The 24508-nt window shown below is 41.6% G+C and overlaps 1 pseudogene across 1 annotated transcript; it reads right to left on the minus strand.

The window, feature by feature from the left end:
• Positions 1 to 1428: 1428 nt before the first annotated feature.
• LOC146499295 (NACHT, LRR and PYD domains-containing protein 14-like) lies at positions 1429 to 21778 on the minus strand (annotated as a pseudogene). The gene is made up of 11 exons (XR_014870233.1): positions 21485 to 21778; positions 20833 to 20952; positions 17753 to 17898; positions 15459 to 17222; positions 12485 to 12660; positions 10596 to 10772; positions 10130 to 10303; positions 9837 to 10017; positions 9449 to 9622; positions 6497 to 6670; positions 1429 to 5542 (listed from the first exon to the last, which is right to left on the minus strand). The product of XR_014870233.1 is annotated as an NACHT, LRR and PYD domains-containing protein 14-like (transcript).
• Between the last annotated feature and the right edge of the window lie 2730 nt (positions 21779 to 24508).

Here is a 24508-nt window from a genome sequence, read left to right on the forward strand (position 1 = left end):
CTACTTTTTCTGCATAATCCATCATACAAAATGTAATCAACGTAACGGTAATCTAATTACCGTTTTTTTGCAAGAGTAATCCCTTACTTTACTTGTTACTTTAAAAAAGTAATCAGATTACAGTAACGTGTTACTGCCCATCTCTGCTTGTGACACATTAATAAGTCTCTAACAGACTATAATATTTTTACTTTCATTTAAGGGTATGCGCTAGGTGTATGTTTCTTTTCTCTGTATTTCAGCAGATGTTTGAAAACTTTCTCCACTTGTGGTATTTATGTGATGTTTGCAAAATCAGTGCCAGTAACACCATCAGCTGTACTGAAAGACTACTGGGGCACAAACATACCTCTAAATAAGGAGGCAGATGCTAAAAACTGCTTTTTTTTTCAATATTTGAAGAGTGATTATTATGATTATTATGATTATGATTATTATTATTATTGTTATTATTATTATTATTATTATTATTATTATTATTATTATTATTATTATTATTATTATTTCCAGTATACATGAGTTCTCTCCTACTCACCTGACAGCCTGCATCATCTGTGTTTGTTTGGCATTTCAAGATGCAACCTGAAGATGGCAGCGATGGACATTTTGCAGCAAGTCAATGTGTGGGTGGTGTGCTTTGTAAAATTAAATTCTTAAATCTGAACTTGTTTCTAATCATCTTCAGTGACTAAAACCCTCAAGGAAAAAAGTTTGAAAGTAAAATGTTAATTCCACATGGAAACATTTCTTTATAAAGAACATTACCACAAACAGACACTTACTATTTTATCCAACTGGAAGTTTGCTGTGTCTCAGCACAGTCTTAAGAGCTTAGAGGAGATTCCAGGTGACAGGCAGTTAGTCTAGGAGAGCTGGATAGGGTTGTAGAAGGCCCTTAGACCATCAGCAGGATGGTATCTACTCCTTTGTGCAAGGAAGAATGGCATGAGCACTGCAAGAGCTAGAATATGACTTCCAAACCAGATACAAACTTCATAACAAGCAGTGTAGACTGGGCACAGTGCTCACTTTGGAGCCCAATTAGCATTTGACATAGAATACCAGATTTGAAAGGTCCAACACTGGCCACCCAACGGTCATAGGAGTCATATCCATAGAGCCACACACAGACACCCTACAGACTAGGCAACAGGACTCTATTGTTAGGTATCAGGATGGACCTATTTTTAGATCCTACTCTCATGTAGTAGGTCCCGGGTTCCCCCTGGTGCACAACAATGCCTGGCCTTGTGGCGGCCTGTAAAAGACAGTTACAGTTCATGGCGGATGAAGGAATTGATACCACTGACTAGGGATGGGTATCGTTTAGGTTTTATCCGACACCGGTGCCAAACCGGTACTTTTGAAACGGTGCCGGTGCTTAAACAGTGCTCGAACCGGTGCTTAAAGAATGGAGAACACAAACCGCCAAAAGGCTCTCATGTTTAGCTGCTTTTTGTAAAAAGATAACAATGTTAGCCTTTCCTGCAGCTATAGGGCATGTATGGTATCATTCTTGGCTGGAAGCAGTGCTTAAACAATGGAGAAAACACAAACTCTCATGTTTAGCTGTTTCCCACTTTTTCTTTGGTCATTTTAGCCTTTTTGGCCAGGGTGAAGGGAGTATCTGCCATCAAACAAGAAGACAGCCACATGTAACTACAACTGTGTTTGCTAGTTCACCTTACATTCATTAATTTAATAATGTGGTTAGCCTACTCAACGTAAATTACACACGAACAACATTAAGCTACTCGCCCAGAGAAGAACGGCTGCTGCTGCCATCATCATCCGTCATCATTTCTGCTACACTGGCAGGGCTAGGGGCCAGGACTCTCCTCTTCGGGTTCTCAGGGGATGTTGCTAACTCCGGGTCCGATAACAGGCACAACACCCACAGTAGATGTGTTGGTGTGAGGTCTCGCAGCAAGTTATCAAATACGGTGAATTTCTCGGCTTTTAACAAAACGCTATACGTCGCCAGGTTCGTCATCAGATTCGAGGTGTTACCTCCTTTGCACAGTATCACAGTATCACCTTAAAGCACTTGTTGCAGGCTGCTGAGTTTGCATCTTTTGCTGTGAAGTACAGCCAGACTTTTGACTGCTTCGCCTTGGGCATTTTTAATCTGTAGCTCTGCTCTAAAAGAACATACGTACCTGGGCTCGCCTACTATCCTTGCAAAGGTAAAATGATTGGCTAGAATCCACAGTGTATGACATCTCAGCAAAAAAAGCACCGAAATAAAGCACCGAAATAAAGCACCGAAATAAAGCACCGAAATAAAGCACCGAAATGTGCGCTGCTTTTCGGTCTGGTTACTACTGTTAGTTAAACGGTAGTAACCAGTACCCATCCCAGTACCCATCCCAACCACTGACTTCTCCCTCACCTGACCTACATCCAATAGAACTCCTCTGGGACGTTATGTTTCGATCCATCCGACTGCACCAGGCTGCACCTCAGTCTGTCAAGGAGCTCAGTGATTCCCTGGTCCAGCTTGGGAGAAGATCCTTACAGCACTATACATTATCTGACTAGGTGCATGCCCTGACATTATCAGGTATCATTTTGTTGCATCACTTTGATTTCAGGGGTCTTTTTGAAATTCAGCCCACTGATGGTTGATCTTCATACATCCTTTTGTTTCTAAGACATTACCCAGTCAACACCAGTGCAGATACCCTGGATGATATTTTTCCCATTGAAATCATTGATTTGTTGTTTTTTTTAAAAACAAAGTATATAGAACCAGCTTTCCAAAGAAACGGAAGACTAAAAGTACAAAACAGACCTCTCTGCATTGAATCATACTTGTTATCAATCTCTGGCTCTCTTCCTTTCTTTTATCCTGTCTTCCTCCTCTCGCCCCAACTAGTTGAGGCAGATGGAAGCCCCACCCTGAGCCTGGTTCTTCTGGAGGCTTCTTCCTGTTATAAGAGAGTGTTTCCTTCCCACTGTTGCCAAAATGCTTGCTCACAGGGGATCATATGGTTATTGGGGCTTTCTCCGTATGTATTATTGTAGGGTCTACGTTACAATATAAAGTGCCTTGAGGCAACTGTTGTTGTAGTTTGGCACTGTATAAATCAAAAAAAAATTGAATTAAATTGAATTATTAACATCTTTATGTTCCATCAGGTAATGACAATAAAGAATATAATGCAAGCAAGAGCTACTGAAGGGGTAGCTTCCGCCACCACGGATGAAAATGATTGTGTCAGAATGCCATTTAAGCTGTCCGTTAGTGAAGACATATAATACAATAAACTCTTAATTGTTTTAAAATCTATCTGCCTATGTTAAAATAACCAACACATTGTTGTGTTTAAATAGCTGGTTTGAAGTCTTGTAGTATCATGATAGATTTATTTATAGCACAGAACATAAAGCAAAAACTGAATAACATTTAAAATGAAGTTAAACTGAAAGTACTTATTTGAAAAAAACTAAATAAAAAGAATAATATCTAATTATATGAGTATATACTTACACCAGTATTTACATGGTCCTTCATTAAAAGCATCAGTATTCATATTTTTTCATTTATATTTATATTTGTAAAATTGATCATTGGTTGTTATAATACTACTACTACTACTAATAATAATAATAATAATAATATTGGGGAGGAAGCAGAGTCTGGGGACGAGGGGAATGACCCGCCAATTTCCGGGGGCGAGGTCACTGAGGCAGTTAAACAACTCCTTGGTGGCAGAGCCCCTGGTGTTGATGAGGTCCGCCCCGAGTTCCTGGAGGCTCTGGACGTTGTAGGGCTGTCCTGGTTGACACGCCTGTGCAATGTTGCGTGGAGATCAGGGGCAGTACCCGTGGATTGGCAGACCGGGGTGGTGGTCCCCATCTTTAAGAAGGGGGACCGGAGGGTGTGTTCCAACTACAGGGGGATCACACTCCTCAGCCTCCCCGGGAAAGTCTATGCCAGGGTGCTGGAAAGGAGAGTTCGTCCGCTAGTCGAACCTCTGATGCAGGAGGAACAATGCGGTTTTCGTCCTGGTCGCGGAACACTGGACCAGCTCTTCATCCTCTCGAGGATACTTGAGGGTGCATGGGAGTTTGCCCAACCAGTCTACATGTGTTTTGTGGACTTGGAGAAGGCATTCGACCGTGTCCCTCGGGGTGTCCTGTGGGAGGTGTTGCGGGAGTATGGGGTGTCTGGCCCATTGCTACGGGCCATTCGATCCCTATACAACCGTTGCAAGAGCTTGGTTCGCATTGCCGGCAATAAGTCGGACTCGTTCCCGGTGGGTGATGGGCTCCGCCAGGGCTGCCCTTTGTCACCGGTTCTGTTCATAATTTTTATGGACAGGATTTCTAGGCGCAGCCAAGTGGCGGAGGGCTTTCGCTTTGGTGGCCTCAGGATCTCATCTCTGATCTTTGCGGATGATGTGGTTCTGTTGGCTTCATCGGGTGAGGGCCTCCAGCTCGCACTGGAGCGGTTCGCAGCCGAGTGTGAAGCAGCGGGAATGAGGATCAGCACCTCCAAATCTGAGGCTATGGTTCTCAGCCGGAAAAGGGTGGAGTGCCCACTCCGGGTCGGGGATGAGGTCCTGCCCCAAGTGGAGGAGTTCAAGTATCTCGGGGTCTTGTTCGCGAGTGATGGGAGAAGGGAGCCGGAGATCGACAGACGGATTGGGGCTGCAGCTGCAGTAATGCAGATGCTGCACCGGTCCGTCGTGGTGAAGAGGGAGCTGAGTGTAAAAGCGAAGCTCTCAATTTACCGGTCGATCTACGTCCCTACCCTCACCTATGGCCACGAGCTGTGGGTAGTGACCGAAAGGACGAGATCGCGGATACAAGCGGCGGAAATGAGCTTCCTCCGAAGGGTGGCTGGCATCTCCCTTAGAGATAGGGTGAGAAGTTTGGCCATCCGGGAGGGGCTCAGAGTAGAGCCGCTGCTGCTCCACATCGAAAGGAGCCAGCTGAGGTGGTTTGGGCATCTGACAAGGATGCCCCCTGGGCGCCTCCTGGGTGAGGTGTTCCAGGCATGTCCCACCGGGAGGAGGCCCCGGGGCAGACCCAGGACACGCTGGAGAGATTATATCTCTCGGCTGGCCTGGGAACGCCTTGGTGTTCCCCCGGATGAGCTGGAGGAGGTGGCTGGGGAGGTGGATGGGGAGAGGGAGGTCTGGGCCTCTTTGCTTAGGCTGCTGCCCCCGCGACCCGGCCCCGGATAAAGCGGATGAAGATGGATGGATGGATGGATATTAATAATAATAATAATAATAATAATAATAATAATAACTGTGTCCCTTTCCCCCTTAATAATAACTGTGTCCCTTTCCCCCTTGATGTGTTTTTTCTTCAGTGCAGCTGTTAGAAGAATACACTTAGCATACTCTTAGAAGAGTTCACGCTCCAGTACTAACAGTCATCTAGACTTCTTCTCTTTGGATGAAGCTTAACTCTCCATTTCACCTCCCAGTAACGCACACGTTGCTGCTGCTTCAGTCTCTCGGGATGATCAGGACACAGCTCATCCACTCACATACACTGTCACCATTGCCAAGATCATCATTCCCAGCTGTAAATAAGAGAAGAAATGGAGATTAATATTCTGTTTACTGAAACTCAGTTTATTCGCTTTGTTGATGAAGCACCTCCAGTAAAACATGCAGCAGAGGAGCAAATGTGCGGTGTAACCGCTGTCCTCTCAGCTCTCATGTTAAGATGTTGGAGTGAATATATTGAACTTCACACAGAATTTCTGCATCAAGTTTGTTTCACTCAAAATCACAGTGGAAATGAACCGATGAGAATCTTTAATACTTCATTGCAAATTAATGATGAGATTCTTGCTGTTTAAATGAAACAAAGAGTTTCTGTGCATTAATGAACATCTCATCAGCTAATAAATAAACATGCAGGCTGTCACTGAATATATCTAGATAAAGCCACTGACGGGGAAAAAATGCAAATGCAACTCTGAACTTCAAAAGAACTTCTGCTCTGTATGAAGACTAGATGCAGATACTAGATTATTAAATGTAACAGTGGTTCTCTGAACAACAGTCCGCAGTTTTATGCTCCCACAGTCTGATGAATGAGAACCTGTTTCTTTAAATCTTATAAGACTGTGAGCTAGAATCCAAGTTTATATCCTTAGACTTGAACACAACAACAGCAATCATCTTTACAACAACTCAAACACATGCTCACAACAAAAGCTACAGTAAGCTGCAAAACCAGCAGAGGGAGATATTTTATGTCAAGCAATCATTATCATCATTTTTATTTATAAACAACCTTAAAACAAACATAGCTGATGCAAAGTGCTATAGATTGGAACTAAATAATAACATTTACATAAGATATAAATAAAAGCCAAATAAAGGAAAAAAGTAAAAGTTAGTTAATAACTAATTTAATTCAAAGCCAACACTTGGATGGTACAGATTTACAAGAAAATTTTGATTATATACGTGTTGACCTTTCATAATAACTGTGTTTAGTACAATACCAATCAACCTTTACTGACCTTGGGGTATCCAGTTTATACTTTAGACTCCTTACAAGTTTAGAGAGTTGCTTAATGTCTGAATCCTGCAGGTTGTTGTCACTCAGGTTCAGTATTCTTAGATGTGAAGGACTGGACCTCAGAGCAGAAACCAGTGCAGCACAGCTGATCACTGACAAATTGCAGCTCCCCAGACTGGATAAACAATAAAACATCTACATATAATCAGTGATAATTATATCAAATGTGTTCAGGTTACTTCCCCAATTTTTGTCAGTATGTAAACTGTACTGCACGTGGGAAAAGCTACTGAATAAAGTCTACTCCAACATTAAACAAGGATACAGCACCATAACAACACCCCACCTGCGCTAGTTGGACCAAACATCCTTGTTTATGTTACCAGCCTGCCTACCAGAAGGAGTACACCACATCTGTACTCTGCTATATCTAGTACTGCACAGACACCATCACCACGGCATCTGGGTGTATGCCAACCAAAGGTTTGGATGGCAAGTGCAGTTAGGACCCTGCTGAGGAACAGAAACACTGCTTTCAGGTCTGGTCATGTGGAACTGTACAGTTCAGCCAGAGTAAATCTAAAAGAGGGCATCAGACAGGCCAGGCTGGATTATAATAATAAAATTGACTATGTGCACGTTAGCATATGCTACTTCCGGTGCGGAAACTCCTGTGGGGAGCTTTGTTTCCGGTGTCCTATTTGCGCCCTGTTTACGGTCCAAAACAAGTTAAGCAAATAAATAAATAAAGCGGCGATTTACATTTCTATAGATGTCTCGGGCATTTACCCAATATATCTGTAAATGATGTTCATCGACTTGTCGATATTTTTCCCCCACGCCTCAGGGGAAAAGAGAAAATGGATTCAAATGTTATATTTCTCAGCTGTCCCTCGTTTATCGCGGGTGTTATGTTCTAAAAATAACCAGTGATAGGTGAAATCAAGTAGCCAATTTTATTTTTTGACGGTGCAAAACGTTTCGTGTACATCGTGGACATACAGCACTGCACTTCAGAGTCACACTGCTAGCGATAGATGCAGCGATTCTGTACTGTACAGGAGAGACGGAGGAGATCGTCTGCAGCGATCAGGACGCAGGACGTAAAACAGCATGCAAACTTGCACTAAAAAATCTGCGAAACAGCGAGGTGAAAGGTGAACCGCGTTATAGTAAGGGACCGCTGTAATTTTGAAGGTAAGTCACAACATACCCTTCGTAAATACGAATGTATAGAAACCGTTACCAGCAATCATTAATTTTTTGTGTGGCTTTTTTTCACGGTTTGTTAACATGCTGTGTAGGCGTGTACTTGACTAGCTGATATTGACATAACGGGGAAAACATCTGGTTTGACTATTCTTCACCTGTAGTTTGAATGCTGAACATTTGCCTGTTTAAATCATAAGACCAGTCACTATACAGAGATGTGCTTCTGAATGTGGACGATGTGTCTTCTGCTGCAGTGATGCAGTTTTGCTTGTGTTTAGTGATGTAAACAACTGATCGATCTAAACTCTTTAAACGTCAAAATTGATCATTAGATTTTTATGACACAACAGTGGTGAGTGTTTCCACCTTCTCCTCTTTGTAACTTAATGCGATCGTTCCGTTTTCGAGTTTTGGACATCAATTTTGGAGTATATCTTCGCAGTAGCGATTGACCGCAAAGTAAAGCTACCGGAAATGTACAACCCCACATCCGGTCTCAAACCAGGAAGTTAGCATTTTCTCGTGCACAGGGTCAATTGAGGACTACCTCCACAGCAAGAACTTGAGTCGGCTGTGGCTGACTTATTAACTACAAACCCAGACCCAATGTTGTTTATAGTGACCCTGTGCTTCAGGTTGTTGTCACTCAGGTTCAGAACATGAACCACTTCTTTTGAGAAACTGGCCAAAAGTTATATCATCCAAGGACTTCCACCCACATTCGACAACACCAGTTTGCATGCAGGGATAAGAGATCAACAGACGATGCCATAGCCACAGCTCTAAACAGAACCCTGACCCATCTGGAATACAAGGACAGTTATGCCAGGCTTCTTTCATCAATGTCAGCTTGGCATTCAACAAAATCATCCTTAAGAGACTGATAACAAAACTTATCAACGTTAGCCACCCACACTTCATTTGACTCTGCATTAGTGGCTTTCTCAGAAACCACCCACAGAGAGTCACAGTAGGGTCTCACCTCTCCCCAACACTCAGCCTCAACATCAACTTAAAACAGGGATGTGTGCTAAGTCCCCTACTGTATACGCTACACCCATGATTGCACTCCCACCCACCGAAACAACTCTATCAGTTGTATGTTGTTAGGGTTGTATGTCCACTTCTCAAACTTGCAACGTGCAATCAATAATCAAGCACACACACATATCTACATATGTTAATATGTACATATTAACCTCCTAGGACCTGGCGTCCACATATGTGGACATCACATTTTGGGTTATTTAGACCAAAATACTCAATTTTGCTCTACAAGGGCCTGATATCCACTTACGAGGACATTATACTGCTACTGTTCTATCGAAATTTAAAATGAATATACTCATATGTGGCGCTCATTTTTCTTAGAAACAAAAGAGAAATCAAAAATGCATGCCATGGAAGATTTCAGGTCTTAGGAGGTTAAATATCTACATATTTAATCATGCTTATACTGTATTTATTTATTAGAAACTTTTATTTTCTATTTCTGTATTGTTATGAATAGATTGCTTTCTTGGCTTTCCTTGTTTTTCTTTGCATTGAATAGAACAGCATATAATATCAGTGTGTTTTTTGCATAATGACAATATAAAAAAAAAAGATTCTAACAATTCTGATTTAGCTAAACATTACTTTGTCCTTATTAAATGAGCAATCCCTAATTTCTGATTTTCTTTGTGTCTGTGTGTATCCATAATGTAATTATGTATTACAGAATTACAGAAAGTGAACCAACCTCAGAGTCTCCAGTCTACAGAGAGGAATCTCCAGAAAACCACAGAGATGCTTCACTCCTGCATCCTGCAGCTTATTTACACCCAAGTCTAGATATTTCAGATTGGAGGGGTTGGCCCTTAAAGCAGAGACCAGAGTAGCACAGCTGATCTCTGACAAACTGCAGCACCACAGACTGAACAAAGAAAAAAAAAAGTGGATAAAATCAGATACAATTCAGCCACATATGGACAGTTTTTAAATTTGCACATAAACCATACTTTCCCTCATCAGTAAGAATTTCTTATTCATTAATTATTATCATTTTTTTCAGTTTTGAAGGAGGAAATTAACTATACTATACGCATAAATTATAAGATTTTGTGATAGCAGACAGTAAGCAAACTGACATCAGAGTCTCCAATCTACATAGAGGAATCTCCAGAAAACCACACAGCTGCTTCACTCCTGAATCCTGAATCCTGAATCGTGTTTCCACCCAAGTCCAGATGTTTCAGATGGGAGGGATTGGATTTAAGAGCAGAAACCAGAGAAGCACAGCCAATCTCTGAAAAACTGCAGAGCTCCAATCTAAATAGAGAATAAAACATGCAGATAACATATATTTTCGTCATTTATACATGGAACTTATGGAAGTCTTCAAATTTAGGTTTTTCAGTAGTCACAGAATAGGTTAACTGACCTCAGAGTGTCCAGTCTACAGTTTGAACTCTCCAGAAAACCATATAGTTGTTTCACGCCTGAATCCTGCAGGTCATTAAAGGCTAGGTCCAATTTTTTCAAATGGGAGGGGTTAGACTTCAGAGCTGAGACCAGAGCAACACTGCTTTTCGGTGACAAACCGCTGAGCTCCAATCTAAGTAACGAATAAAATAATAATAAACAAATTAGATGTGGAAAGGTTGGTAATTTGAAGTTCAGGGAATCTTCTGTACACTGATGTGACTGTTTAGCAGGCATATGAAACATTTATTTAATTTAATAACTAACAGTGGCCATTCATTTCAATATCTGTGCTCAACACTAGTCTTTAGTGACCACAGACCAATTTATATTCCAATAAAACGTTGATTTTTAAATGGATGCTACACAATGGAAATGAATTAATAATGAAATTTATAATAGTAACAGAGAGTAAGTGACCTAACCTCAGAGACTCCAGTCTACAGTGTGGACTTTCCAGAAAACAACACAGCTGTTTCAGTCCTGAATCATCCAGGTTGTTGTTGTAGCTCAGGTCCAGATCTTTCAGATGGTAGGGGTTTGATTTCAGAGCAGAGAATAGAGCAACATGGCTGATTGCTGACAAACTGCAGCTCTCCAAACTGAATCGGGAATAAAACATGTTAATATAATGTTTTTACCTTCTCTCAATCAAATGAGTACTTAGTATCTGTCTTTCTTTCACTTTCACTTTTACACTCATGTTTGGTCAGAGCGTGAAAAGGTGCCCCTTTTATTTATTTTTTAATTGCATATTTGTCATACTTTAAAATTAAAGTAATTTTAAATGATCGCTTTAGTTTTAATATTGCACTGACCTATTATTCAAACAATATTATGCACACCAACCTACTCCTTTGTGAAAAAAATAATAGACATGGGTTTCATAGAGAATTGTGAAACTTTCTGTGGAAAAACTGGTCTTGTTGGGAAAGCTGGCATTCATCCTACTTTAGATATAAAGGACATCATTTCTATCACATCATTTCATCATTTGGTCAAATTAATAACAAAGTGATTATCCTGATTTGGTACCAGGAAGAGAGTTGCAGTCTCACACACCTCTCTGAAGTTTCTCTCTTTATTTTATCCCCACAGAGACTGTGTCTGCTCCCAGATCATCATCAAACAAACCAAAAATGAGCATATTAAAAAATAATAATATAACACCCTAAACTGCTTCAAAAACTAAAACAATTAAATGTGGACTATTAAACATTAGATCTCTCTAAGTTGCTGTGAGTAAATGATTTAATAATTGTTCAACATATTGATTTATTCTGCCTTACAGAAACCTGGTTATGGTATGATGAAAATTCAACTAACTTTCAGAATCCTCAAATTTAGTTCAGTTCAATTAGATTTTAGAAATTTTAGAAGTTTCTAAACAATTAGAAACCACAAAAACAGTTGCCTCAAGGCAATTTATATGCTAAGGTAGACCCTAGAATAAAAAAGCACAGGCTGAGGAGGAGTGGCTGCAATTTTTCAATCCAGATTATTTATCAACCATGTTTATGAAGCCAGTTTTAGTTCTTATCTGTTGCCCTCCTGGTGCATACTCATACATACAGAATACCTTTCAAAATATTTTTTGGTTGGTCTGTCAATTTACTTTCCGGCCTTTATTTTGCACTCTAAAATTTGAGTTAACGATTAAACATGTATATCTTTAAAACTATTGACTGAGTTGAATATTTAACTGTTCTTCGCATAAAAATTAATTTCAGAAATTTGTGATAGATACATTTAAAAATCATGTGAGTATTAAATTAAAAAATGTAAAAAGAATTCCAGCACCCCAGCAAATAAAATCACAAAACAAAATATCATTGTTTTAAGTTTTGAGTACTCTGTGTCTGTCAGGTTTCCTCTCACCTTTTGATAGTCCTTGTCTCTTGTGTATAACATTCAGTTTGCTTCCCTTTCCTCTTATGTCTAATTTGTTCCACCGTGTTTCCCAGCTGTCTCCACTCCCTAATCTTCCCCTTGTGTATATACTTTCTCAGTCTCTGAGTATGGAGGTCTGTATGGGAGCTGTTAGTGCAGAACACCACATGAAGTAACTAAAGGCAAGACAAGCTGACACATGGCATTGCATCAGGTAATGTAGAGTGTAGGATTTAACCTATTAAACTATGTGCACAATCTGGTGCCGAAATTTGAGTCCTTGATACCCAAAACCAACATACCGTAAAGGAACTGGAAAAAGATGGGTCACTCCATCTGACAGCACTAGAGTCAGGTTATAAGGGGAAAGCTTTACAGTTCAATTTATTGAAATATCTTCAGAAATAGTAATCAGTGAACTGACCTCAGAGTCTCCAGTCTGCAGTTTGGACTCTCCAGAGCAGCAAAAAGGTTTTTTGACTCTAAATCCTGCAGGTTGTTTTTTCATTCAGGTTCAGCTCTGTCAGATGGGAGGGGTTGGACGTGAGAGCTGAGGCCACGATTTCATAGTGAGTCTCTGACAGTTTACAGCCAGAAAGTCTGTGATGACACATATTACAGAACAAGTTATTATAAAGAACTAGTGTTTTGCATGGCATGTTCCAAAGTAAGATATCATTGAACAAAAGAAAAAGAGCACAATGGTGCAAACTGAATCCAGATGGAGACAAATTAATATGAGCTCTTTCCACACATCTGCAGACAGAATGCTTACACAAACCTAGTGAAGTATACAGTGTGCAGCCAGAGGCGGAGTTCAACTAGTACCAATAAAATCGGAATAACACCTCTGAGCGCAAATTGGATCACATCTTGGAGAAGCTCACTGCGGTCGTGAGTTCTCAGAATCAGCTCTTTGAGCACAAGAATGACAAGACCACGGAGCGTAAGTTTGATAACATCATGGAGAAGCTCACGGCTCTCCAACGGGAGATTGAGAGACCAGTGTCGGACTGTTAGAACAGCTTTGAAATTCATATGAGTTGTTCGCTCTAAAGCAAAAAACACCATCACTTCATGCAGAGACCCCTTCTGTGCCAGCCGCGGTCTCAAGGCTGGAGCTGAACAAAAACACCCTGATAACGACTGTGTTTAGACTGTTCTTCCCATTCTATGCAAGGCCACCTGGGTTGGCTGGAAGTAGGGCTGGGCGATATGACCCAAAATTCATATCTCGATATTTTTTTAGCTGGATGGCGATATAAGATATATATCTCGATATTTTTTTAAAGCCACAAAGTAAGAACAAAAAGAGAGTTCTTAGTCAAAGCTGTGTCCCAGATGTCACATAGGCACCTTTATTAACATACAGCATAGATGTACATGAAAAAATTACTCAAAAATAAATTATGAGCATTTATTAAATAATAATGCTCCATAAATAAAATAAAACAATGTTGTTTTTGTGCATAACAAAGAGGTCACAATTGTGCAGTCAAAATGTAAACTAAAAGACGCTGAGAATAACAACAAAGACAGATTTCCCAGCTGCTCTGTTCCCAACTTCTACTGCGTGACTGACAGCCTGGAGTTTGAAATCCGCTTCATAGCCATGTCTCTGAACAGGTGCCATTTACACACACAATACGGTAATATTACGTTGAAGCACAGTACGTATCACTCCGCAAGGCTCCTCTGTAGCCGTAATGCTCCGACAATCCATCAAGCGGTGCAGCTCCGAAGCTTACCAAAGTCGTACTAAAACATTTTTTGACAGATTGCTGCACGTCTTATACTACTTCAAATCAGTTCGCGTTCATCAAGCACAACCAGAATTCATACATAAGGCGTGCTGTCAACTTTTGAGAGAATGAAAGGATTTTAGGAGGGGCTGCACGGCGTTAGCGTGGTTTGCTCGTTAACGTGTTAACCCCGTCAAGCCCCACACACGGGGCGATGCGCAGTAACTCGTTAATGGAGATTTGCCGTGTCCATCTTGTCGCTGCCTGTAGGTGAAGCGATGGGGGAGGAGGGCGAGTTGTGTTCAGTGAAGGAGAGAGGCGAGGCGGAGTAACGTTGCGTAGAGACAAAAGTGGACGAAAGAGAGGCAAACTTGTGGCTCCACAAGTATAATTATAACGTAACATAGACTATATTGATATCAAGGATATTGTCACATCTTATATCTTGTATAAAAATATATTGATATTTTTTTTAAAAACTCGATATATCGCCCAGCCCTAGCTGGAAGACTGTTTACTTAGCCTGGAAGGGTGAAGGACACTGTCTCAGCTGAACTCTGGACACATACACACACACACACACACACACACACACACACACACACAGACATATATACACATACAGATGTACACTCATCCCCCCTCCCCTCCAAACGCTTTCGACGCTTATTCCCCTCCAATGCTGACGGTGGATCAAGGAGACCAGCGCATAGGCTGCAGGCCAGGATGTACTGTCTACATTGGCTATCTCTCACCCTTTACCCATCCCTGTTGCTTGTCATGTGTTTCTTTGGTGTATTAAGAGTTTTTTCATGTGCTATGTGCAGAGGTGTTTTTTTCTGTTCTCAAACTGATCTCCCTGTTGGAGCTCAGTCTGGGGGGAGTTCAATCAATATTGATGAGCAGTTAGGCATGTAGCACTGTAACCTCAATTTCTAGGTACAATCAATATGCCGATTTTAAGTCTCTTTGCACAAAATTTCCTCTTTGGTTTTTGTTTTTGATGCTATGCTTAAACATTAACAACAAAAACACAGACACTAAAAAAAGTTGTTAACTGTGTCCTCATTAGGATTGAGCAGGGGTAGGGAACTCCAGGCCTCGAGAGCCGGTGTCCTGCAGGTTTTACATGTGTCCTTGATCCAACACAGCTGATTTAAATGGCTAAATTAGCTCCTCAACATGCCTTGCAGTTCTCCAGAGGCCTGGTAATGAACTAATCATTTGATTCACGTGTGGTGACCCAGGGTGAGATCTAAAACCTAGTCTCGAGGACTAACGTTCCCTACCCCTGGGATAGAGATTTGTGTTAACATGTGTAACATGAAACAATAATTCTCCTCAGTCTCTCTCAGACCTGAAGATTTTAGTGCAATTTCACATTTAGTCTATTTACTGTGGTCGTAATTAGTTAGAGTTTGTAAGCAAACAGTAATGCATCGTTACAATGCATTGTTACAGTAATTCTTACTTAAAAAACAAACAACATTTTCAGAGCAGCTCAACAGCATCTGTGAAAATCTAACCAGTGTATTGTTTGCAATATAAAAAAATGGAATTATAAGAAAGAACAATGAGAGCATTATAGTAAGAACTTTTGAACACCTTAGCTACAAATTTACATTGATTTACAATGTTAATCAGATATTTACTCACTGAGCCTTTCTACAGTTCCTCACAGCAGGAATCAGCCTCCTTCGTCCCTCATCCGATGTGTTATACTTCTTCAGGACAAACTCATCCAAAACCTCTGACATCTGCAGCATGTAGGCCAGAGCTGAGCAGTGGATCTCAGAGAGCTCCTTCTCTGATCTGTTTTTGCACTTCAGAAACTCCAAGATCTCCTGAGTTCATTCATTTCCATCAGACAATGGAAGATGTTGATACATCTGTCAGGAGAGGTATTCTCATTGGTTATCTTGCAAAGGTTGCTGATTATTCGCTGTATAATTTCTGGAGTGCTCTCTGTCTCGCCTAGCAGACCTCGTAAGAGTCTCTGGTTGGAATCCAGAGAGAGACCATAAAGGAATCGGACCAACAGGTCCAGGTGTCCATTTTTAATTTGGAGGGATTTCTGCATGACTCTGCTCAGAAAGACATCTAAAGACGAGATGTCACCACAATAAACATGTTCACCATTCCCTAGAAAATGCTTCAGCACTTCTGTTTTTCTGTTAGTATGACAGTGAAACATATGGACTGCAGCCAAAAACTCCTGAATACTCAGATGAACAAAGCAATAGACTGATTTCTGGAATATCACACAGTCTCGTTTGAAGATCTCTGTACAAACTCCTGAGTACACTGAGGCCTCTGTGACATCCAGACCACACTGCTCCAGGTCTTCTTTCTCAAGATTTTCAAAGGCCAGCCTCCCCAGCTTCAGAAGAACTTCACTGTTAGCCTCTGTCAGCTCTTGTGGACTCGTCTCATATCCCTCATGGTACTTGTGCTGTCTCTTTGTCTGAACGAGCAGGAAGTGTGAGTACATGTCAGTCAGGATCTTGGGCAGATCTCCTCTCTGCTCTGTAGTCAACATGTGCTCTAGGACTGTAGCAGTGATCCAGCAGAAGACTGGGATTCTACACATGATGTGAAGGCTCCTGGATGTCTTCATGTGGGAGATGAATCTGCTGGACACCTCTTCATCACTGAATCTCCTCCTGAAGTACTCCTCCTTCTGGGCATCAGTGAAGCCTCGTACTTCTGTCACCCTGTCAACACATATCGGAGGGATCTGATTGGCTGCTGCAGGTCGGGAAGTTATCCAGATGAGAGCTGAGGGAAGCAGATTCCCTTTAATGAGGTTTGTCAGCAGCTCGCTGACTAATGACTTCTGTGTGACATCAGACACAAGCTTCCCTTTAGTGAAATCCAATGAAAGTCTGCTTTCATCCAGGCCATCAAAGATGAACAAAGGTTTGCAGACAGTGAGCTGCTCTGCTGTGACCTTCTGTAATGTTGGATGGAAAACATGGAGCAGGTCCAGAAGACTGTACCGGTCATCTCTGATCAGGTTTAGCTCCCTGAATGAAAGCAGAATCACCACACTGATACGTTGGTTCTCCAAACCTTCTGCCCAGTCCAGAGTGAACTTCTGCACTGAGAAAGTTTTTCCAATGCCGGCAATGCCATTTGTCAGAACCACTCTGATGCGTCTCTGTTGGTCAGGCAAGGCTTTAAAAATGTCATGACAGCTGACTGGAGTGTCATGGGGGGCCTTGTTCATGGAAACTGTCTCCAGCTGCCACACCTCATGTTGGGTATGAACCTCTTCACTCTGTCCTTCTGTGATGTAGAGCTCAGTGAAGATCCTGTTAAATAGGGTTCCACTTCCCGTTCCTTCAGTCAAACGTTTACATCTCCTCCCCAGATTAGCCTTATGTTCGTCTAACAACTTCTGCAGCAGACGACTATCTGCTAAAAGAATGAAAATCAATGAACATAAAGCAAAATATATATTATAAGTGGATGTTATAGAAAAATGGACGGGGGGGGGGGGAGAGAGAGAGAGAGAGAGAGAGACAGGGAAAAGGAAGTTTCTTCTCAACCAGGCCAAGGGGGAGGGCTACGCCTCAGATTTTTGGACCAAACCAGTCCCTCTAGGCTGGTTGGTGTAGTTGAATGCTGAATGACCTTGCAGGCCTAACGGATAGGGTCCATTGGTTTTCCTTACCATTTATGGATTTGGACCACTTCAGCTGTGCATTTGTGAGTGAGCTTTAAGCAATGCACTAGAAGAAGACAAGCCACTATAGTTGCTGATGCACTTGAATTGTTGTTGTTGTTTTTTTTAGAATTCAATTTGTTAAGAATAAAGGCCCTTTGGGTATATTTTGTGCTTTGTCCTTTGCTCATTTGGCAAGGCACCACATTTTATTTTAGCTTTTAATACCTGAACAACACAAGAAGTCCAGCTTTCAGAAATGAAATAATCAGACAGAGCTTACTGTCATAGTTTCTCTGAATGCCTGAAGAGCCTTCTAATGAAGCAGACTGGTGCAAGGAGATGGACTGTCTGCATCCACAGCTGGTAGAGACCAGATCCTTTTTAAAATCCAGATAGGTAGTACAGCAGGACATCTGCTCCTCCACACTGTGAAAACCACGGAAAAAATATTCTGATCAAAACAAAGCACAGTAAAGCCAGAAGTGCTACTGACAAATATATATCATGGTCATGATCAGTCTGTAGTTGGCTGTTGGAGCCAATCACAAAGCATGGAAAGGCTGCAGAGCCTAATTTAATTTAGAGGGGAAAAAATGCAAGTTTCAAGAACAAGCCTGGAGCCTTAATTAAGACCCAGAATGGATATGAGTATAGTTGGATGTGCTACATGAAAATGTGGTTAAACTCACACTTCCTGGAACATAACATTTCTAGCACATAGAGTAGGACACACCTACACACACCAGAGATGAAGGAAACCGTCAGACTAAAGAAGAAGTCCTGTTGGGCTTCGGGAGCATGGAGTGTCTGACCCATTGCTAAGGGCCATTCGAAACTGAATTTTCCCCTTGTCGAGTTTTCTCCCGGTACTCTGGCTTCCTCCCACAGTCCAAAGATGTGCAGTTAGTGGAGTTAGGTTAATTGGTGATTGTAAATTGCTCATAGGAGTCTGTCTCTTTGTGTTAGCTTTGCGATTAGACTGGAAACCTTCCCAGGGTGTACCCCACCTCTCACCCACGACAGCTGGGATAGGCTCCAGCTCTCCCATGGCCCTGAATGGGATAAGTGGAAGTGAATGGAAGGATTTAATGGCCCATCTTAAGTTTGTCAATGATTCCAAGAAGGCTCAAGTAAAAGTCTTGTTTCAGGTGAAACCAAAATCAAGGTCTTTGGTGTCAACATGACCAACCATGTTTGGTGCAAGAGAAATGTTGAGTAGGACGCAAAGAACGGCATCCCCACAGAGGCAGAAACAATATGCATTGGGGCTGTGTTTCTGTTAAGTGTACAAGACAGCTTCAAAAATGGCCAATGGGTGGGGCCATGTAGTGCAAAATCTTAGACAAGGACTTCCTTCCTTAAACCAGAACACTGAGGATGGCTCATGGTTGGGACTTCCATCATGACAGTGACTCAAAGCATACCTCCACGTCAACAAAGAAGTGACTAAAGAAGCACATTAAAACTCGAAACTCAAGTCTTGGTTTGAAACAAGTTTGCTCAACCAGTCTACATGTATTTTGCGCACTTATTCAAGTATCAACTTCTTGGTTTGTCCACTGGAGGATTCTTTCAGGAGAATGGAGTATATGGCCCATTACTATGGGCTCTGCAGTGTCTACATGTTGCCTATAGCAAGAGCTTGGTTTGCATTTCTGGGAATAAGTCAAATATTCTAATTTGTGAAGACTTGAAGTTTACTGTATTTTACTATACTATACATACTATATTCACTATTTAGGATACAAAGTCTACTAAAAACAAAGGTTTATAATTATGTATTGCTTCATTTGTGTTTTTGTGCAGTTGTTTGTTTTGTTTTGTTTTGTTTTAACCATCATGCCTCTAAAGAGACTAAAGATTTGAGATCTTTATCATCCAAAATCTGATCTTTATGTCAGGATATCCTGCTTACTTATATTTAGCTGTGCATGTATACAGATACATTAAAATAGAAGAACTCCTTGATGTGTTTATCAGTGAGCTTTTCACACCAGATACCCACATAGCAAAATTGGTATGGCCCGGATCTGGCCCACATGATGTGCTTACACATGGCCCACATACTGCAAAGAATGACGGCCCTTTGGGGGCCCAGATCTGGTTTGTCAGAGGTGGCCCACACATGTGCCAGCACAAGGCCAGTTGCAGACACACTGGTGGTCCTGTGCTGCCCCAGAACAGTTTCAGTTCTGATATAATATTTTTCAACTCTCCCAAATTACTCAAAGTGCTCTATACAACATGCCACATTCACCCAACCACACACTTTCTCTTAACTGAGTGCTTCCTAACTACATTCATACACATTCACACTCACAACATGCAGACTGGAGGAGCCAGGGATTGAACCACTAACCTTCCGATCAATAGGTGACCTGGTCTACCACCTGAGTTACAGCCACCCACTGGCAAAGATGAGTAAACCCTCACTAGGTTTTGGATAAAGTGTACACTCACAAACCTGTCAAACATGGCATTTGGGTCTTCTAAACAAACAAACATGGCATTTGGGTCTTCTAACTAAAATAGGAAAATAGGAACATAAATAGTGCATCATTGCTAGACATGGCCCACATCTGGTTGACATACACCCTGCCATAACACCAGTCAGTCAGAAGTGACTTGATGCCGGCTTGATGCCGGATCCCGGCCAGAGCTGTTTTCTGTGGGCCTGGTCCAAATTAACCAAACCATAATCGGGCCAGATATGGCATGCCATTGCATAGACAGGAGCGTCGTTGCCAGACCTGGCCCATATCTGGTTGACATACACCCTGCCATAACAACCGTCAGTCAGAAGTGCCGGCTTGATGCTGGATCCCGGCCAGAGCTGTTTTCTGTGGGCCTGGTCCAAATTAACCAAACCATAATCGGGCCAGATATGGCATGCCATTGCATAGACAGGAGCGTCGTTGCCAGACCTGGCCCATATCTGGTTGACATACACCCTGCCATAACAACCGTCAGTCAGAAGTGCCAGCTTGATGCCAGATCCTGGCCAGAGCTGTTTTCTATGGGCCTGGGCCACATAAACCAAACCATAATCGGGCCAGATATGGCATGCCATCGCATAGACAGTGCCATTTATGCCAGGCCTGGCCCATATCTGGATGACATACGTCTTATCATACCAGAAGTTGGCCAGCAGTGCCGGCTTAATACCAGACCCGGGCCAGACCTGCTTGCTGTGGGTAAGTTTTTTTTCGTGTGGGGAAATACACAGATTTTCAACATCCTCACAGAAGCTTTGCATTGTTAGAGTTGAGTGAAGGTGGTCTAACAGTTACTGTAAAACAACAGTGGTTCTCTTATCATGAATTGTCTTCAGCTTCATTTACAGAATAAACACTGACTTACTTTGTGTTTGAGAGTCCAGGTTCTTTACTGAAGATTAGGTTTTCAACTTTGGACTGGTTAGTCTTCAAAGACACACAGCTGGGTCTTGAAAGCTCTGCACTGTGTCTGCGTTGCTGACCGCTGGAAACACAAACAGAAAAAATCATACATTTGTCTTGTGCATGTTCCTGTTGTTTGGTACTGAGCTTCTTCTCCCTCAGGGTTGGGTTTATGAGGCTAAAACACGTGATGTCTTCAGTAAATGTTTAATCTTTTCCTTTTCAATCCTAATCCTAAACTCTGATCATGACTGTGTAAAGACTGAGAAACAGTGAGAGTGTAGTGCTGAGAGAATAGTATTACACTCTGATTATTACCGTCCCTTGTGTAGTCTTTCTGATCAGACCCAAATCTTTGAAGCAGCAGCAGAAAGAGTTTCCACTGAGCAGCCTTTATATCATATAAAATCTGACGTTAATGCATGTTTTTATGTTATCCTGCTCACTTCTCCCACCGTACTTATGTGCTTGCTTGTGTATAGTTACAATGAAACAGAAGCACTCCTTCACTCCTTTGTCAGTAAGTTTATGCTGTGCTTGCTAATCCAAATAATAGTATCTCCTGCCAAATGATTCATCTTCCCCTTAGTTTAAAAGAAGAATCAGTGTCCTACTTTATGTCTGAGGGTCCAGGTTCCTTCAGTTCACTCATCGTTAGTCTGAGAAAGAAAGCAGCGAAACAAAGAACGAGCACAGAACAATTATCATAATAAACATGTTTGTCACACCCAATACTGGTAGCACAAGAATTACACACACCGACGCACGCACACACAGTAAGTCAATATTTTCCTTTGGGCAGACAATCAAACAAGCATTTTTGCTGACTTTCTTAAGTTTTATTCCAACTTGAGAACAGTCAGAAACTCAAAAAAACGTTTTTGATTATTCTGACAGAACATGCATTCGCAGTTACACTCACCTTGCTTTATTTCTCCTGCTCTGTCAACTGATCTCACTTTTAGTTTCGTTCTCGGCTGAACGGAGCAGCCACTCCCCTCTACATTTAATCACCTGACTACATAACAGGTGTGCGATGCAAAGATTAGCTTCTGTTCTTGCACTTTGGCCTGAGGCCTTTGTCTGCATTACTGTGGCTTCTTACCCTCTTCATCAAGTATGTAAACAGAGGCACAGACACAGGCCCTTACCTCATTTGTGCAGTTCTAAAATTGTGATTGAACCATTTTGCTTTTCTACTTGTGCTGTGTCTTCGTCTTCTTTCTTATTGTTATTTATTTCTTCTATTTTCTCCCATTTTCTTTTTCATTTGTGTCTTTTTTTCTGCCTGGCAGCACTGACATTGCTATATTCCACATGTACTGTGAATAATAGTAAAATAATAAAAATAGAAATCAATAAATTGGCAAAAACAAAACAAGCCTATAAAGAGTTTTTATAGTGTTTGATGGAAAAGCAAATGTTTGGCACAACATTACAGTGAGATCATAATTTTGATTGAAAAGCTGCCGGGCAAGATAAAAAAAAGAAAAAATCAACATCTACACACTGCCAGCCATCAGACACCCTGCTGGGATAATAAGCTGGCCAAAGGAGGAGATAGAAGCCACATTAAGACAAGGGAGCTCCTGACCATATGTGATGAGTTACATCCCACGTCCAGCACCTAGAGACTGTACACTTAGCGGGAGGAAGGAAGCTGAGAACTTGTGAGTACACAGAACCACTATCCAGGATGAAACAACAAAGATCCATGAGTACATCAGGAGGATTGCCACAACTGATCATGTGCTTAGTGAATTAATCAGAAATCAGAGAAAGAAGAGGAGAAAGGAGAAGAACCACCATGGAAGGACATGCCCCAGCATGCATGCACCCCTGTCAGATAATGAAAGTGGCAGATATTTGTTGTTAGACAATAGATAGTTGTTGGACAAAGCTGGATGGAAAGACAGCAAAAAGGCATTAATCATAGCAGCATAGGAACAAGCTCCATAAAGGCTGGGGTCTACCAAACCAGCCAAGACCCCAGGTGCAGGCTGTGTAAAGTAGTGATGTGTCTTTGAAGTGAACGACGCGAGCCGGCTCCGTGGGTTGTTTTTTTTTTCCTTTCTCTCACCCTTTCTCTTACACTTTTTTTCCGCTTCACTCTGCACACAAGCCTTGTGCTTTGCGCTGGGCAGAGGGGGGAGGGGCGGTAGTTACACTCGCAGTAGCACAGGAACAGAGCCAGAGGGAAAGAGAGAAAGAGAGCCAGGGACAACAATGTCACATTAGAAAGGTATAGTGATCATCCACAACCATTTTTAGTTGCAGATGATAAAGGATTCGGAAAGTTTATTCAAGCAGGCCCATGTGACAGAGAATGTGCATCTTCTTTTTGTTTTCATATTTTAATTTATATTTAACTGTCTTTGACTTTTAAAAGGAAAAAGCTGAAAATTTAAATGGTTAAAAGCTGAAACGGAAATAGTTGGTTTTTGTATTATATGATTTATTTATTACATTTTATGTGGAGTGAATGAATAAGAAGTATATTTATGGTGGCCGCTATAGCCAAAGCACGTACAAACTCCAAAACACGTAAAAACCCCATAGCACGTACAAACTTCAAAGCAAACTCCAACAGAAGTGCTCCAGGATGCTAGGGGCAATGTTGAGCTTTTGTTACTTAGTGGCTGCACAAGCCAGGAAGTACCAACGACCAGATTTGGTGTGTGGTAGCAACAGGTAAATGAATTTTTTTTCAAATTATTTGAATATATATGAAAGCTTATGTATAAATACTCAAACAATACACATATGCTTTCAGTTGTGTAATTTAAGTGATCTAGGTAGCTCTTTTGCTACCTGATTAGCAGTTTTGGAAGTTCAGTTAATGCTAGAAATGTGTTTTGGAGTTTGGACGTGCTTTGGAATTTGTACATGCTTTGGAGATTGTACGTGCTTTGTCTCTAGGGGCCACCGTATATATTTATATATAAACATATATAAACAAAACCAAGTTTTTTTTACATTAGTAATTCGTTTTGTGCATAATTTTCTATTGTTGTTAATAATAAATTAATTAAAGCAACAAAATAACCTGAAGATCCGGTTGGGAGCCGAAAGAGCTCCATAAAGGCTGGGGTCTACCAAACCAGCCAAGACCCCAGGTGCAGGCTGTGTAAAGTAGTAATGTGTCTTTGAAGTGAGGTAAGAAGCCACAGTAATACAGTAATCGTCTCACTCTTTTTAGTGAGCTGAGCCAAAAGAGCCGGTTCTCTAAAAAGAGCCGGAGATCCCATCACTAGTGTATAGACGCCTCTGAGACAATCCAGCACATAACAGCAGGGTGCAAGATGCCAGTAGACAGGGCATACATGGAACGCCATAACCAAAGTCCCAAGGTCAAAATTGGAGATGCCCCCTACAGTGGTTGAGAATGACCGACCTAAGATCCTGTGGGACTTCTAGATACAGAAAACAAATCAATCGGACATAGTACTGGTGGACAAGCGGAGGAAGATAGCCGTATTGATAGACATAGCTATACCAACTGACAGCAACATCAGGAAGAGGGAAGATAAGAAGCTTGATAAGTACCGAGGGATCAAGAAGATGTGTAGGGTAAAGGCAACAGCAGTCCCCATGGTATTCAGAGCACTCAAACCCTTAAGCTCCTATGATCAGGGCCA

This window comes from Neolamprologus multifasciatus, chromosome 17 (genome assembly GCF_963576455.1).
Source record: "Neolamprologus multifasciatus chromosome 17, fNeoMul1.2, whole genome shotgun sequence".
Classification (NCBI taxonomy): domain Eukaryota; kingdom Metazoa; phylum Chordata; class Actinopteri; order Cichliformes; family Cichlidae; genus Neolamprologus; species Neolamprologus multifasciatus.